This window comes from Bos indicus x Bos taurus, chromosome 1, assembly GCF_003369695.1.
Source record: "Bos indicus x Bos taurus breed Angus x Brahman F1 hybrid chromosome 1, Bos_hybrid_MaternalHap_v2.0, whole genome shotgun sequence".
NCBI classification, from domain to species: domain Eukaryota; kingdom Metazoa; phylum Chordata; class Mammalia; order Artiodactyla; family Bovidae; genus Bos; species Bos indicus x Bos taurus.
The window spans coordinates 101,577,791-101,592,132 of NC_040076.1; the positions used below are offsets into that span (position 1 = coordinate 101,577,791).

The 14,342-nt window shown below is 36.4% G+C and overlaps 1 long non-coding RNA gene across 1 annotated transcript in view; it reads right to left on the bottom strand.

Moving 5' to 3' along the window:
- Positions 1-13,791, bottom strand: part of LOC113892780 — a 162,880-nt gene extending 149,089 nt beyond the window's left edge. Inside the window, exons 1-2 of the long non-coding RNA XR_003511136.1 lie at positions 13,562-13,791; positions 920-1,071 (exon numbers count right to left, since the gene is read on the bottom strand). This is a non-coding gene — a long non-coding RNA (uncharacterized LOC113892780). The remainder of the gene's footprint in view (positions 1-919; positions 1,072-13,561) is intronic.
- Between the last annotated feature and the right edge of the window lie 551 nt (positions 13,792-14,342).

The window sequence follows — 14,342 nt, forward strand, 5'->3', positions numbered from 1 at the left end:
GAAAATCTGAAGTCTCCTCTGAAACAATCTTAGTTGCCATTCCCTATTATGATTAACAGCATCATTAGCTACCCAGTCACATGAGCTAGAAATCTCAGAGTCATCCTTAACTCTTTATTTTCCCTTGTCTATTAACCTACTTCTCGTATGTATTTCTAAATATTTTCCCCTCTTTCCATCATTACTGCCACTGATTTAGCTTGGTTTCTCATTTTCTCCCAATAAGACTATTTTTTTCCAATTCATCCTTCACCTTGTTTCCAGGATTATCTTTCTGAAACACAAAAGCAGTAACACTATTAAATCATGCAGAAACCACAGGTAAGCCTTCAGTGTCCAATGAATAAAAGCTCAAACTTTGAATCGACATGAGAGGTGCTAAATAATCTGGTCCCAAGTTCTCTTTTCATCCCATAATACTACCTCCTTCCCTAGATGCTAGACTGTAATACTTTTAATGTCCTTTTAAAGACAAAGGTTCCATAGCTCTAATATTTTTCACCTATGGTTGAGAAAGATAGCAGAATTCACATTAAATATGCCCCACTACATTATTTTTATATGAGAATCCATTATCTTGTTTCTGTTGAGGTTTCAATTTTGAGTACATATTCCCAGAAAGAAAGACATCAAGAACAGGAAATGTACAATGGTCTCTTCCCTACTATAGTGATTATAACTGTTTTATACGTTTGGTAGTCAAAAGAGGATGAAATGGTTGGATAGCATCACTGACTCAATGGACATGAGTTTAAGCAACTCTGGAAAATGAAGGACAGGGAAGCCTGGCATGCTGCAGTCTATAGGGTTGCAAAGAGTTGGACACAACTGAACAACAACAGTCAAAAGTAAGATGCTAGCAGATATTTATGTCTTGCTTTGTCATATTCTTAAATATTTAGATTTTACAAATACATACTTCCAAAGATTAGGGATCCATAATGCCAGCACATATTATCTTCTCCCACTGGAAGATTGAGAGGATCACTACGTATGGTACATTTTCTTTTTATGAAGTGTTAGAATTTCTTCAGGGAAGGTTAAAAATGTAACAGTCCTTTGAGGGTAGCCCTGAAAGGAAAACAAATATTTCATTATCTAATGTGTGTAACCAGGGTGAAGTGACTGAACATACAGATGGATAAATGTTTTGCATGAAGCTAAGAAAGACCTTGTGAAATATATTTGAGTATGTACTACATTGAAATACCTTAAAGGTACACCCACCTCAAAATGTCTTTTTAAAAGGTAAAAAAAGAGGCATGTTTGGGGAAGCACAAATCAGTGCACCCAAACCCTCTATATTTGCCTTTGGAATCTGGATTCATTTACACTTTCACACACATGTACTCAAACAGCCTCTTCCTCTTTGTTGAAGCTGAATCCTTCCTAAGGAGACCCTATACTACTGGCAGCCAAGAACAGTTAGGTGTTCCAGAGAAGCAAGTCTGGGGTTACAGCCAAACCTCTGTAAAGCAGAGAGTTATCTAAATAATAAAGAGTTGACTCTGATGGCAAAAGGCTTCTTGCAGGTGCAGATGTATGTATTTTGAAATGTAGGTTAACTCTTTCAGTTGCTTCTCCTATCCCACCTGTGCAAGTATGCTTAGGAGCTCAGTTGTGTCTGACTCTTTTGAGACCTCATAGACTGTAGCCCGCCAGGCTCCTCTATCCATGGGATTCTCCAGGCAAGAATACTGGAGTGGGTTACCAATTCCTCCTCCAGGGGATCTTTTGGACCCAGGGATCAAACTCAGGTCTTCTATATCTCCTGCATGGCAAGTGGATTGTTTATCTGCTGAGCCATGGGGGAAGCCCTATTCCACCAGCACTACCTTATTTTCACAGTGTTCTAAAATTACTGTTCAAGGTGTGGGACGGAGAAGGAAAGCAGTGAAGACAAAGGAAGGTGATGTACAGAAAGAAAAGCAAAATAAATTAAGAATGGGGTGGGGGTACAGACCTTTCTGCTATTTCCCAGGCCTTATCCTAACCTTTATGCAATATAATTTGAAGTATTCTATTCAGTTTTAATACATAAAAACAGGCCTTCATGCACACTTTGCTGGCATTTGAAAGTAGTAAATCAGTAGTCTACCCTATCAAAATGAAGCCCCAGATGTCAAGTAAGATACCTGCATCATCACTGCCATTTTTTAAAGAAAGCATATTTCCTGGTATTTTATTAGATAAAATTATTTTATTCATATTAATCTCCACTTCACATTCATCTTTGTAATAAATTAGTTTTGATATCATTTAATTTTTTAAATCAGATCCTAGGAAACTACTGAAAATAACAATTTTGGAACACTTCATTCCCTACCTGACATACAAAAAACTTCCTCCTCAACAATGTTTCTTAATAAAAAAACACAAATGGCAATTTAATTTGGTTAAGTAGAATTGTAGACAAAATTAAACAGAGCAATTTCTCAAGCTCTACAGTTTGCTTACTAGAGGTAAATAAAAGTTAAAAATAAAGAAAGCAATCCACAAAGCATCATTTTCTGATATTTAGCCTAATAGTTATACAAACCTAGTTTTTCTTGTTTTTCTCAATGTGATGAAGTGAAGTGAAATGAAAGTTGCTCATTCGTGTCTGACTTTGCAATGTCATGGACTATACAGTCCATGGATTTCTCCAGGCCAGAATATTGGAGTGGGTAGCCTTTTACTTCTCCAGGACATCTTCCCTAACCAGGGACTGAACCCAGGTCTCCCTCATTGCAGGTGGATTCTTTAGCATTTAAACCCAAGAATACTGGAGTAAGTAGCCTGTCCCTTCTCCAGGGGATCTTCCCGACCCAAGAATCAAACCGGGGTCTCCTGCATTGCAGGTGGATTCTTTACCAGCTGAGCTATCAGTGAAGCCCCTCTCAATGTGATACGTATCATCAAATCAGGCAAAAAAATACCCTTACCTTATTGATGAGGATTTTCTTGCTCACAAACTCAGTACTGTATCTCCTTGGCCATTTGTAATTTGCCCATTTTCATAGTACTGGTTAAGGCTAGGGTGACTACTTTTATTTTCCAGGAATATTCTAACACAGAACAGTGAAAAAAATCTATCTGCAAAGCTGACAAATATTTATTCCAAAAAATGGAACAATACATATGTAAAGTGCCTCTGAAACTGACTTATGAAATCATGCAGATAGTTCAGAATAACTGGTTGCAGTGAACTAGACCCAATTTTAATAAACAGGCATAAATTTGACAAAGCTAATCTATAATGAATCTAATTTCCCATATGTGACATATCTACATAATAAGCTCCATTTGACATTGACTAGAAGATTCAGTGTAGAAAGTGTTAATGAAACCTTAACAACTTTACCAAACTGAAAAATCTGTGCACATGTCAGAATAGAAGGTACCTTACAAAATGAGAAGAATGAGAAAAATCATGGACATTTTGGTAACTAGAACTGGGTAGGACAAAACTATGGTGCAATAACTGATGAGCACACTCTAAAGGAACAGAAACATCAGGTCAAATTTCTAAGCTGAAAGATAGGTCTTTACTTCTACAAAAAGTTATTACTCAGGAAGCAGATGAAATGATCAACATGACCATGATGGGGAGCAGATTATGCCACCCAAAATGTGCCATTTTAGCATTGGATTATTTTGAGCTGAAGGCAAACAAGACCCAGCAGACCCAGGAAAATCTTTTGCCTCTCCCTTAACTGCTAACAGAGAAGGCAATGGCACCCCACTCCAGTACTCTTGCCTGGAAAATCCATGGACAGAGGAGCCTGGTAGGCTGCAGTCCATGGGTCGCTAAGAATCGGGCACGACTGAGTGACTTCACTTTCACTTTTCACTTTCATGCATTGGAGAAAGAAATGGCAACCCACTCCAGTGTTCTTGCCTGGAGAATCCCAGGGACGGGGGAGCCTGGTGGGCTGCCGTCTATGGGGTCGCACAGAGTTGGACATGACTGAAGGGACTTAGCAGCAGCAGCAGCAACTGCCTAAAAGAATTTAAATAGAGGGATTGGGCCAGAAAGAGAGCTATTACAAAATATAACTTTTTAAACTTCTGATATCAAATACCTGTTTTTCTCATTTTGCTGTGAATTGTCCTCTTCCTCTTTGAAGCCCTGGGACCCTATTTCTTTTTTTAGCTCAGGATAGCATATAAGCCTCAACTGTCTGATTCCTCTTGGGTCCCATATTTTTATGGGACTCTCATATGAAAATAAATTTATTCTGTTCTTATTAATCTAAATTATGTCAACTTACTTATTAGATCAGCTAAAGAACCTAGAAGGGCAGAAAGAAAATTTTTCTGCCCTGACAATCATTTAGGCAGACAATTTTAGTTTTGTTCTTTTTTTTTCCCAGTGTATTCATAATATTACCTATCACCAATATCGTTATCAAGATTCAATATACAGCAAGTGAATGGTAATGTTATTGCTACTGTCACATATATACCTCAAGGGCAAGGTTTACTCTTTTGCATTATTTATAACCCCATTTAATGTTTGGGATAATGCTCTGCATATGAATACTGTATGCCTAAAGGACAATGATGATAGGTGTCTCTGAAATTTACATATAAAATCATGAGTATATGAAATCATACTCAAAGTGATTCTTTTTTAAAAGATTCAGCTGCCATTTTTTTGTTTTTGATTGTGGCTGGGCAAGAGTGGAAAGGCAAGAAGTGACAACTAATAAAGAGTTTAGATAAAGCTAAACCAGGGAAACTCATTTTTAAAACTTAGAAATAAGAATAAGGAGGCCTGGAAAAGCCCCTCTTGTAGTTACCTTGTGAAGCATGCAGCACCCTGCTCTGGATTCTCTGCAGAAGGAAATAGTCAGAAGAGCACAGGTGATGTAGGTCATTTGTCTGAATTACTTGCTAAGGCAGACTTTGATAATAACTTTCTAATATTTAAATGACACATATTAAAAGAACCATGTGATTCTAGTGATATTCTAAGTCTCTACTAAGATCAAGCAAAAGGATGTGGGCCTGTGTAGCAGCAAGAGAGATTTCAGAAAGAGTTTAGGTAAGAATTTCACAACAATGCAAGTAGCTATACATGGTGATGAATAAGCAAGGGAAGTTATAGCATAGTTTCTTTGAAAGTGTTTTGATATTGAAGAGATTCTGATATCATCCTGAAAATCACTTCTTAAGCTTTTCTTTAGCCCTCTAAGATTTTAAGATTATATGTTAAGGGCCAATTCAAAAACACAACTATAGAGAACTGGTTATTTTAAACCAGAAAAAGTCTATTGGTAAACTAAGAATATCACTTCTTATGAGTCAAATATCTAGCCTTCATTCAGGTTTTTATTTGGTAATATACCAATAAAATTGCTTGGAACAACTGAAAATTTTTCTTTAGCTGAAGGTACAACAAAGAATTTAATACTTTCAATAACAATTTTTAAAGAAACTGTCAGGCAGCTTACTAATTCCTGAGGGAAAAAACCACAATTTTAAAGAACACTGGTGTTACATATAACATCAATACACAAAATAGAAAAAAACAAATGTCCTAAAATCTTTGGTATCATTTCAAAGAGTTAGTAATATATGTGTCCCATAAAAATATGTTTTAAAAGTTAAAAAATATTTCAATCTGGTATTAAAGATAATGACAATATGGGTTTAAAAGTAACTCATTCAAGAACTTTTTCTTACAAACCCTCATTGAATGAATCGAGAACCCTGTCTTCCAGGAGCTCCTCATGTAGCTGCTGCTAAGTCACTTCAGTCGAGTACGACTCTGTGCGACCCCATAGACGGCAGCCCACCAGGCTCCCTCGTCCCTGGGATTCTCCAGGAGAAAACATTGGAGAGGGTTGCCATTTCCTTCTCCAATGCATGAAAGTAAAAAGTGAAAGTGCAGTCGCTCAGTCGTGTCCGACTCTTAGCGACCCCATGGACTGCAGCCTACCAGGCTCCTCCGTCCATGGGCTTTTGCAGGCAAGAGTACTGGAGTGGGGTGCCATTGCCTTTTCCCCTCATGTGGCAGGCAAGACCAATTTTATCAATTACTACTCAATATGAAAGGCTGGAAAAACTCCAATGGATATGCAGAGAAGGTAAAACCTAATCTTAAAATACCACATTTTCTATAAGTCAAATCAAAAAATCAAATTAGATTTTTCAGTTTAGGTAGTGTATGTCTGATTATGATACATAGACATCAAAGATCCAATGCATTTACTTTAAAAATCAACATTCTTTAAAGCATATCCCACCAACTTCAATAAAACTTTACTGTCTACCATTTCTGTTAGTCAAACTGAGTTTTATTTTTGCTTTTGATTTCAGGCTCCTTTACTGTGTTTTGTATTTCAAATGACCTACCTAGGAAAATGAGGCCTTCAAGCCCTGAGCTGGTTTTATATCCTGACAGTTTCCAGACATGCTATGCTCTCCCTGGGGGCTGGAAGATCTCAGGAGAAGGCTCCATCTATTTTCAACTAATATCTGACAACTGTCAAATTTCTGTGTCTCATTTTAAACTTTTCATCCTCCCTTCAGCCTCATTTTTCTAGTTGCCTATATCTCTGCTTGCCACTTAATAAAATATCATCAAAATCACCAAGGGAACTTGTTAAAAACAAAAACAGTGACCCATAACAGACTGAATCTCCTGGATTCATGCGTGGGAATTTGGATTAACAAGCCTTTTGCCAGCCCCTCAATTCCCAGGGGATTACCAAGTTCTATCAGTGTGAAAGAGTACTTTATGACATATCAGTCTCATTGCTAACACTGAGCCTCAGGACATATATTTTAAGATCTCAGTTCCATATAATTTTCAAACTAATCATCACAATAATTCTATGCAGTGAGAATCATTGCTTCTATGTTACACAAAATGAAACAGAGGCTCAAAGAAATTAAGTATTATGTGGAGCTATGAACACTGCCAGCATGCTGTGTAGACTGTATGGTAGGATGAAAAAGATAAAGGGCCGAAAAGTGAGCCTTATATTTGAATCCTGGCAATGATACTACCCAGAGGGCTTCCCAGGTGGCACTAGTGGTAAAGAACCCGCTTGCCAGTGCAGGAAACTAAAGAGACATGGGTTCAATCCCTGGGTGGGGAAAATCTCCTGGAGAGGAGCATGGCAACCCATTTCAGTATCCTTGCCTGGAAAACACCATGGACAGAGAAGAATGGAGAGCTACAGTTCACGGGGCCGCCAAGAGTCGGACGTGACTGAGCGACTTAGCACGCACACGCGTAATGATACTACAGCAGCCTGATCTTGTCATTCGACCTTGTTGAGCCCAGGTAAATCACAGGAAAGTGGTGATTACAATACTGACCTTTATAACTTATAGCATACCAAGATCACTTTAGAAACGTTAATCCATTTCCATCTACAATTCCATTTTTTTCCTTTTTCAATCTCCTTAAGCATGAGCCCATTTTAAAAGTCTTCTTTTAGCTTCTTTACTTATGAGTAGAAATGCATTACCACTTTTTAACAACCTTATGTTAATGAGTCATCTAAATATGATTATTTGGGAGGTACATCTGTTATGTAAACCACCATAACAAGCCTGTTTAAATAGGCTAAAATTGGAAACAATAGAATTTCCAAAATTAGGAGACTATCAAAGAAAGAGAAATTATTAATTAAAATTATAAGGTGAGCCACACAGTTTAATAATATACAAGCACTAAATATTATAATTTTTAGAGAACTGCTGTCAAAATAATAGGCATAAAATAAGATGTGAATTATATTACATTATTTCATTTGAAACTGTATGTACACATGCATGTGTATACATAAACATATATATTGGCACTTTTCTCAAAAGATAGGAAATATATCAATGTAGTAATAGTAGTTATCTTTGGGTTTAGTAATTATGTATTACTTTTGTTTTCTTCTTTGTAGCTTTTCTGATTTTACACATTTTCTATAAAATATGTGTACATTTTACAGAGAGAAAAAGTAAACATTATTAAAATAAAATTTATAAGTAAGTTCAGTTCAGTCACTCAGTCATGTCTGATTCTTTGTGACCCCACAGACTGAAGCATGCTGGGCTTCCCTGTCCATCAACAACTTTATTTATTTATAAATAAAACAAAAAATGCTTCAAAATATTAGAATAGGCCATGCAATCACTTGCTTCTTTTTATCCTGGCATCCACAACAAAAATACATTTCTTACAAGGGTTTCTTTAGTTTCTGTTATACCCAATACTGTAAAATACTTAATAAAAGATAAAGATCTTCTCTCAGATTACACACATTAATTTTCCTCTGACCATATTTGGCTTCCATGAGAATTCTACAAATAAAATATCTGCAACAGAAGGCTCTGAAATCAGGGAACAAACTGTTCTTAACTGTGTGGGATAATTTTTCATTTACATGAGAATCAGCCTTCCCAAAATAAAATGGCAGTATTCGCTCTCTTCTGGGCACTGTTCTTTTCCTTTTTTTTTTTTTTTTTTTAAATTATCCTCTCTGTGACCTTAGGCAAGTAATTTAACCTTTCTGTGTCTCTATTTCTTATATAGAATAGAATGATAATAGTATCAACTTGATAAGCCTTTTCATTTGAGGATTAAATCAGTTAATGTTTAGAAAGCCCAGAAGAAAATGATCATAACATAATAATGATAATAATAATAATACCAGATACTATTTTTAACCTTAACAACCACCTTTAAGAGGCAGGTATACCACTGCCCTAGATAGTACATGAGGATTTGGAGACTAAGAAGCTGAGTTACTCCTCACCTTACACGTGACACTGAGAGTCAGATGCAACATTTACTGACATCGAAGCCTACACATGGTCATTAAACCATCAGGCAACAGACAATATTCATAAATATTAACCAGCCTATTGTAAGCCAGACACAGACACTGAGCAATACTGCTCAAGGCTCAGCTCTTGCCTTTAGTCTAATAAGAAGGGCTATCAGGTCTTTGAGCATGAAGTGGGATGTCAACCATGAGGATATGAGCCCATAATAACAGCGAGAACGGTGTTAAGTGTATTCTAGAGAGGTCAGACAAAGCAAACTGGAGGAAGCAGCCCTTCAGTAGAGATCTGAAGGATGAGCTAGAGTTAGCCAGCAAGCTGGTGAGGAACAACAATCAGCTGGCATTTGCTCCCTGGCGTTCTGTGCTGGAACTCTGGAGATGCCAGCGTTAACTTTATGCCAGGTGAAAAATGATCTGAGTGCCCACAGCTGCAGCTGCTGCTTTATACCCTATCCCTCCTACTTCCATCGTTAATGAGCCTGAGACCAGAAAAAATACATCTTAGTAACTAAGGGCTCTTCTGTTAGTCTTTGTTCCAGAGACAGAAGAGAAGTTCTTCACTTCTGTTAATGAAACAGCCACAGATCTTTTGTTACTTTGCTTTAGCACTTTCTAAAATAGAAGTTTGATGCTACTAACTCTCATTTTTATACATCTTGGTGGCAGGTTGCTGTATGCTCATAAATATACTGATTATAAAAGCACATGATTTTTTTTCCCCCAGGAATGGTTCTAAAGCATGTCAAAACTTCTAAGGTTCCATAAGGTTAATTTCTGCTGTTAGGAACTCTTCTGATTTGCTTGAACTTTTAGCAATTCTGACTACTTGTAGTTACACAACATCCCAGAGACACAGGCATGCCAGAAGGTATCTATTCCAGATATAAATAACTTTACTGAGTCAAGGTAAGTTTGGGGCCTTTATAGATATCTTCATATTTCAAATATTATTTTTTAAAAAGATGTCTCATTTCAAAGTTTTATTTGAGGAGAAGGAACTTTCTTTTTCTGCTGTGGTGTGTCAGATATAGCCCCAGTATACAGAGTCTAGAAAGATTGCCATTTTGCCTTTTAGAAGTCACTTCTATATGACTACAATCACTTATTTGAATTTGTACGAAAAAAAAGAATTTCATCTTTACTTAATCATCAAGTAAACAAACTTCAGTGCCGTTTGTGGCTGGTAGTGTGAAATAGGAAGATTCAAAGGAAACACAGGATTTATTTCCTTTCTTTAAGGAGTTTGCATTATGGTTGGAAAAGCTAAAAATCATCTTAAAATGATTTGGGGCACTGACCACAGAAAAGAGTAATATCAGGACACCAGAGGAAGAAAACTTTTCTCTACACTAATAAAGAGGAGCATAACATGGGATCCAGTAGCACAGTTTTCTATTATTTATATATATTTTGTATCTGTGTTTTTTGAATCCCTAGTTTTCCAAATAAAGGAAAGCATCTAGTATATTTTTCAAGGCAACGTATCTTTCAAAATGATCACTTAAATAAATTAAAAAAAATGTGCTCTCCTGAAATAAGTTTTTAAAAATGTATGTTAGAGAATCTTCACCAAACTATTTCCAACATGCCAAGAAAAGTATATTTCAATTGTTACAAGAAACAGCAGCTTTAATTCAACCACTAGGGGGGAAATCCTGCAGTACTCACTGCAGTATATTTCTCTGAAGCTGAATTTTTAGCTTTATTTGAACAAGGTATGCTTCCTCTAAGCCGTTAGTCTCTAGCCGAGCCAAGCTCCAAGGCTTAAAATAAGGTGAAAGTCTTGGGTCACTATATCTTACTACTTCTTCTCATATGGATTAAAAATAAAACAGTAACAGCGGATCCAACTCCAAGGAATGGTGTGGAAATGTGTCTTTCTGACACTGAAGAGAGAAGGCGCCTGACTCTGTGCAGATTAGCTCACAGAGAAATTCTGCTTCCTCACTTCAACTGACACTTAAAAAATTCCAACAATTTTTTAATTGAAGAATTACACTCTTGCATGATTTTGGAGACATTATATAAAAGCAAATTAAAACAAAAATATCATCATTACAGAAGAGAGGTCTGTCTTGGACAAAAGGGGAAATTCCAGGTCTTTGTATAATTTTTAATGCTGTGGATTCAGTGACATTGTTTTTTAGCCTCTTTATTTGTAAGACACTATACATCTATCTATAATTTAAGTAGATAACATTTATAAGTTTCTTTACAATGTTTATTTTCATTTAGTGTCATCTTTTCAAATGACACAAGTTTTTCTTTACATATGCCTATCACTCTCCATACAAGGTATAGATATCATTACACAAAGACAAAGAAAAGGACAGCCTGTGTGTGAAGGCTGGGACCCCAAGAATGTTACCTCAGTGCTCCCCAAAACTATGTAAGCAAATAAGGATCTCCCAAGAAATTACTTTGGACTCCTACAATTGTAAAAGAGCTGTAGAGAGTATGACCTAAACTATGTTATGGACAACCAAATATTTGATCTTCGTGTAAGAAGAGAAGCTTTTATTATAGGATGCAAAAAAACAGTCCTCAAACTCTTCAACTGTTTCCTTAAATTTATTGCTTTAACATGTATTATATATCTACTCTATCTCTACTGAAGAGATATAAAGATGAGCTGGTGAATTCTGCCTGAATAATTATACAGTTTATAACTGTCTTAATAACACTTTTAAAACCATAAAGGCAAGACTATTCATGTAAGAGGTTAAAGACAGAGTAAGATTAAACATCAACAGTGGCTATCCTAGCCACTATTCTAACTTGCTCCGCCTTACTTGAGCCATAAAAGCAATCAACTAGAACAGCAGCTCCAAAGAGCTTGGTAAATCTTGAGGTTGTTAATCATTGCTGAGTGTTAGGAAATCTACATGTAAATAATAAATAAACCTGGCCTTGTCTTCCTTCTACCATTCATTTATTATGGTAGATAAACACTTTTCAAGAAATTTCTAGGTTCTCTGGATATAATATTGAAAGACTGTGTGTTTTGGAACTTATATTCCAATATGGTAGATACACAATAAATTAATTACAAAATTACTGTAAAAATCTCATATTGGCTCTCACTGTTATGCACAGCCCTCAGTGTTTCTAGAAGAGTACTGAATGCCTATATTGTTAGTGGCACTGGGCACAAACTAGTGATAAAATCCAAAATTTTCAGCCCAATGTTCAAGGCCATCTCCAATACTGCCTCACCCACCTGTATGATGTGATCTCTTACTGCTCACATCTAAGACCAATGGAGAAGGCAGAGCCCAACACAAATGAAATGTGTGGTAGGACATTATCATTTTCACCCACCAAAATTGCTCTTTCTGTCCATGCCTTGAGAGGAGAGCCTTCCAATGTGGTCTCTATTAAACCCCTAAGTCCAATTTTTCCCTCCACTTAAATGCTGTACACCTTGTGCATACTGTTCTCTAGTAGCGTTTATTTTGATTTGTAATTTACTGGGTACTCATATTCATATATATGCCCATCCTGGTCATTTGACTGACCACTTTTTGAGGGCAGGAACTGCCTCTAACTTTTCTTGGCATCTCAGGCTTTTCTTTTTTAGCGTATTATCTTACATAGTTAATTCATTTTTTTATGTTGAATTGTGTTATATTTGCAATGGCAGCACATAAAATTCAGTATCTGATTCACTTTACACATCTGTTACAAGGGAATACATACAAGTTTATAAGTGGTCTAACATTAGTTTTAGAGTATTAATACTAACAGTAAAACCTCAGCAACTCGGCGTCTGATATTTCCAAATTAATTCTGAACTTTTGAATCATTCATTTTCTGGCTAGTTTCTAATATGAACTCTTAGTTAGAACTCTAAAGTTTTCAGAGTTTTTGTGCATTTTGGCCATCTCAACTCTAGGGAACCTGAATTTATATATCTATGTATCCTCTTTTCATATAATCATGTCAGCCAATATTTCCTGTTCAAAATATAAAAAAACATTTCCCCAAAGTTTAAAAGCACAAAAAACTAAGCACACAACTGAATGAAACAGTGAAACAAGTACATTCTTTAAATTTAATATTTTTCAATAGATAATCTTCATACTAAGTTATCTAGCTAGAAATTGGTGTGTGTATGTGAAGGTGCAAAAATCCATCTAATATCCAACATATTCTTTTTTATAACTGTGCAATATTTCTGCAACAGAGTCACATATGCATGCCACCGACTACACATACACAACACACATTTACATGGCATATTAGACTACACAAAATTACACACAAAACACATATTTTCCATCTTCATTGTTTTCATAGTTACACAACATTCTCTCTGGCACACAGATGTGAAAATCACTCATATTTTACAGGTGTGTTTATGCCTACACCTACAGGTAAAAGTGATTTAATATTTAATCCCTGGTAGTTAAATATAAATATTTTTTGGTTTTTAGAAGTCGATCTGGTAAAATTACATGGTAATATGGTTTAGGTTTACTTTCTTCTTCTTTTTCCCCTCTAACAAAGAAATATAAAAGTATTTTGGTGCCACTGTCATGTGTTTCTTGAGACCATGATTCGGGTCATATTTTATCAATAAACAATGTTCTGTAAAGCTTTTATTATATCATGTTGGAAAAATTAAAGATTGTTATCCCAAGCCCCCATGATCCAGGTGAAAATGAAATGAGGGTATACACATAAGCACAATTCAGGACAGAGAACGTTTGGTACACAAAGAATAATCAGATGGGTTCCTACCCAGCACAATTCCATTCAGTAGTTTCTCTTGCACGTACCAGCTCAGCTGCCCACGATCCATGCTGCTTTTAGATACTACAAAGCAATTTTCACTCCAATTGCCGCTCGCTCAAGTTCTTCCTTTTGCACTCAGAAACGGATATGCCTGGACAGTGAGTGATGCCCTGTTGCAGCTGCCTCCCGGAATCCTTCAGCAACCCATCTCAGAGCTTCGCCGGGTTAAGCCCTGCCGCTAGCTCCAAGCTCGTTCTCCCTGGCAGCTGGTGGTATTCCGTCGGCCACTGGGCGGAGAGAACGAGCACTAGGGCGCCATCTGGAGGCGTCTTTAGGCAGCCACAGCAAGCTTAAAACAACTAGGTGTAACAAAAACGACAGCAAATTCTTTGTTAAATAAGCATACCGTTCTATACACTTTACTGCGAACATTTTTTTAAAAGACAGAAAAATGTAGGAGAGTCTCATTCTGTTCCCTATGAGCATTCTCTTTCTTTTACACATCACAATAAAGTGAAAACTTCTATTTCTTTTAGGTACAAATATCAAGAGATGCCAAATTAATTGCTTCTTCTTGTCTCATCTCAAAAGAAAATAATCAACACTGGCTACTATCAGAAATTTTCAATATTTTAGTAGCTAACTCAAAGGCAGCTTTTCAAAAGAGAAATATATGCCTCTGAGCTAACATAATGTAAGCGTGTTAAACATGCTGTGCTACTTTAAAAATTACAAAACTTACCTCTGGAAATGTTTAGTGTGTTCCTTATCAATGCAATATACTGACGAGAATGATAACAAGGAAAACCAGTTTCAGTTCAAGCA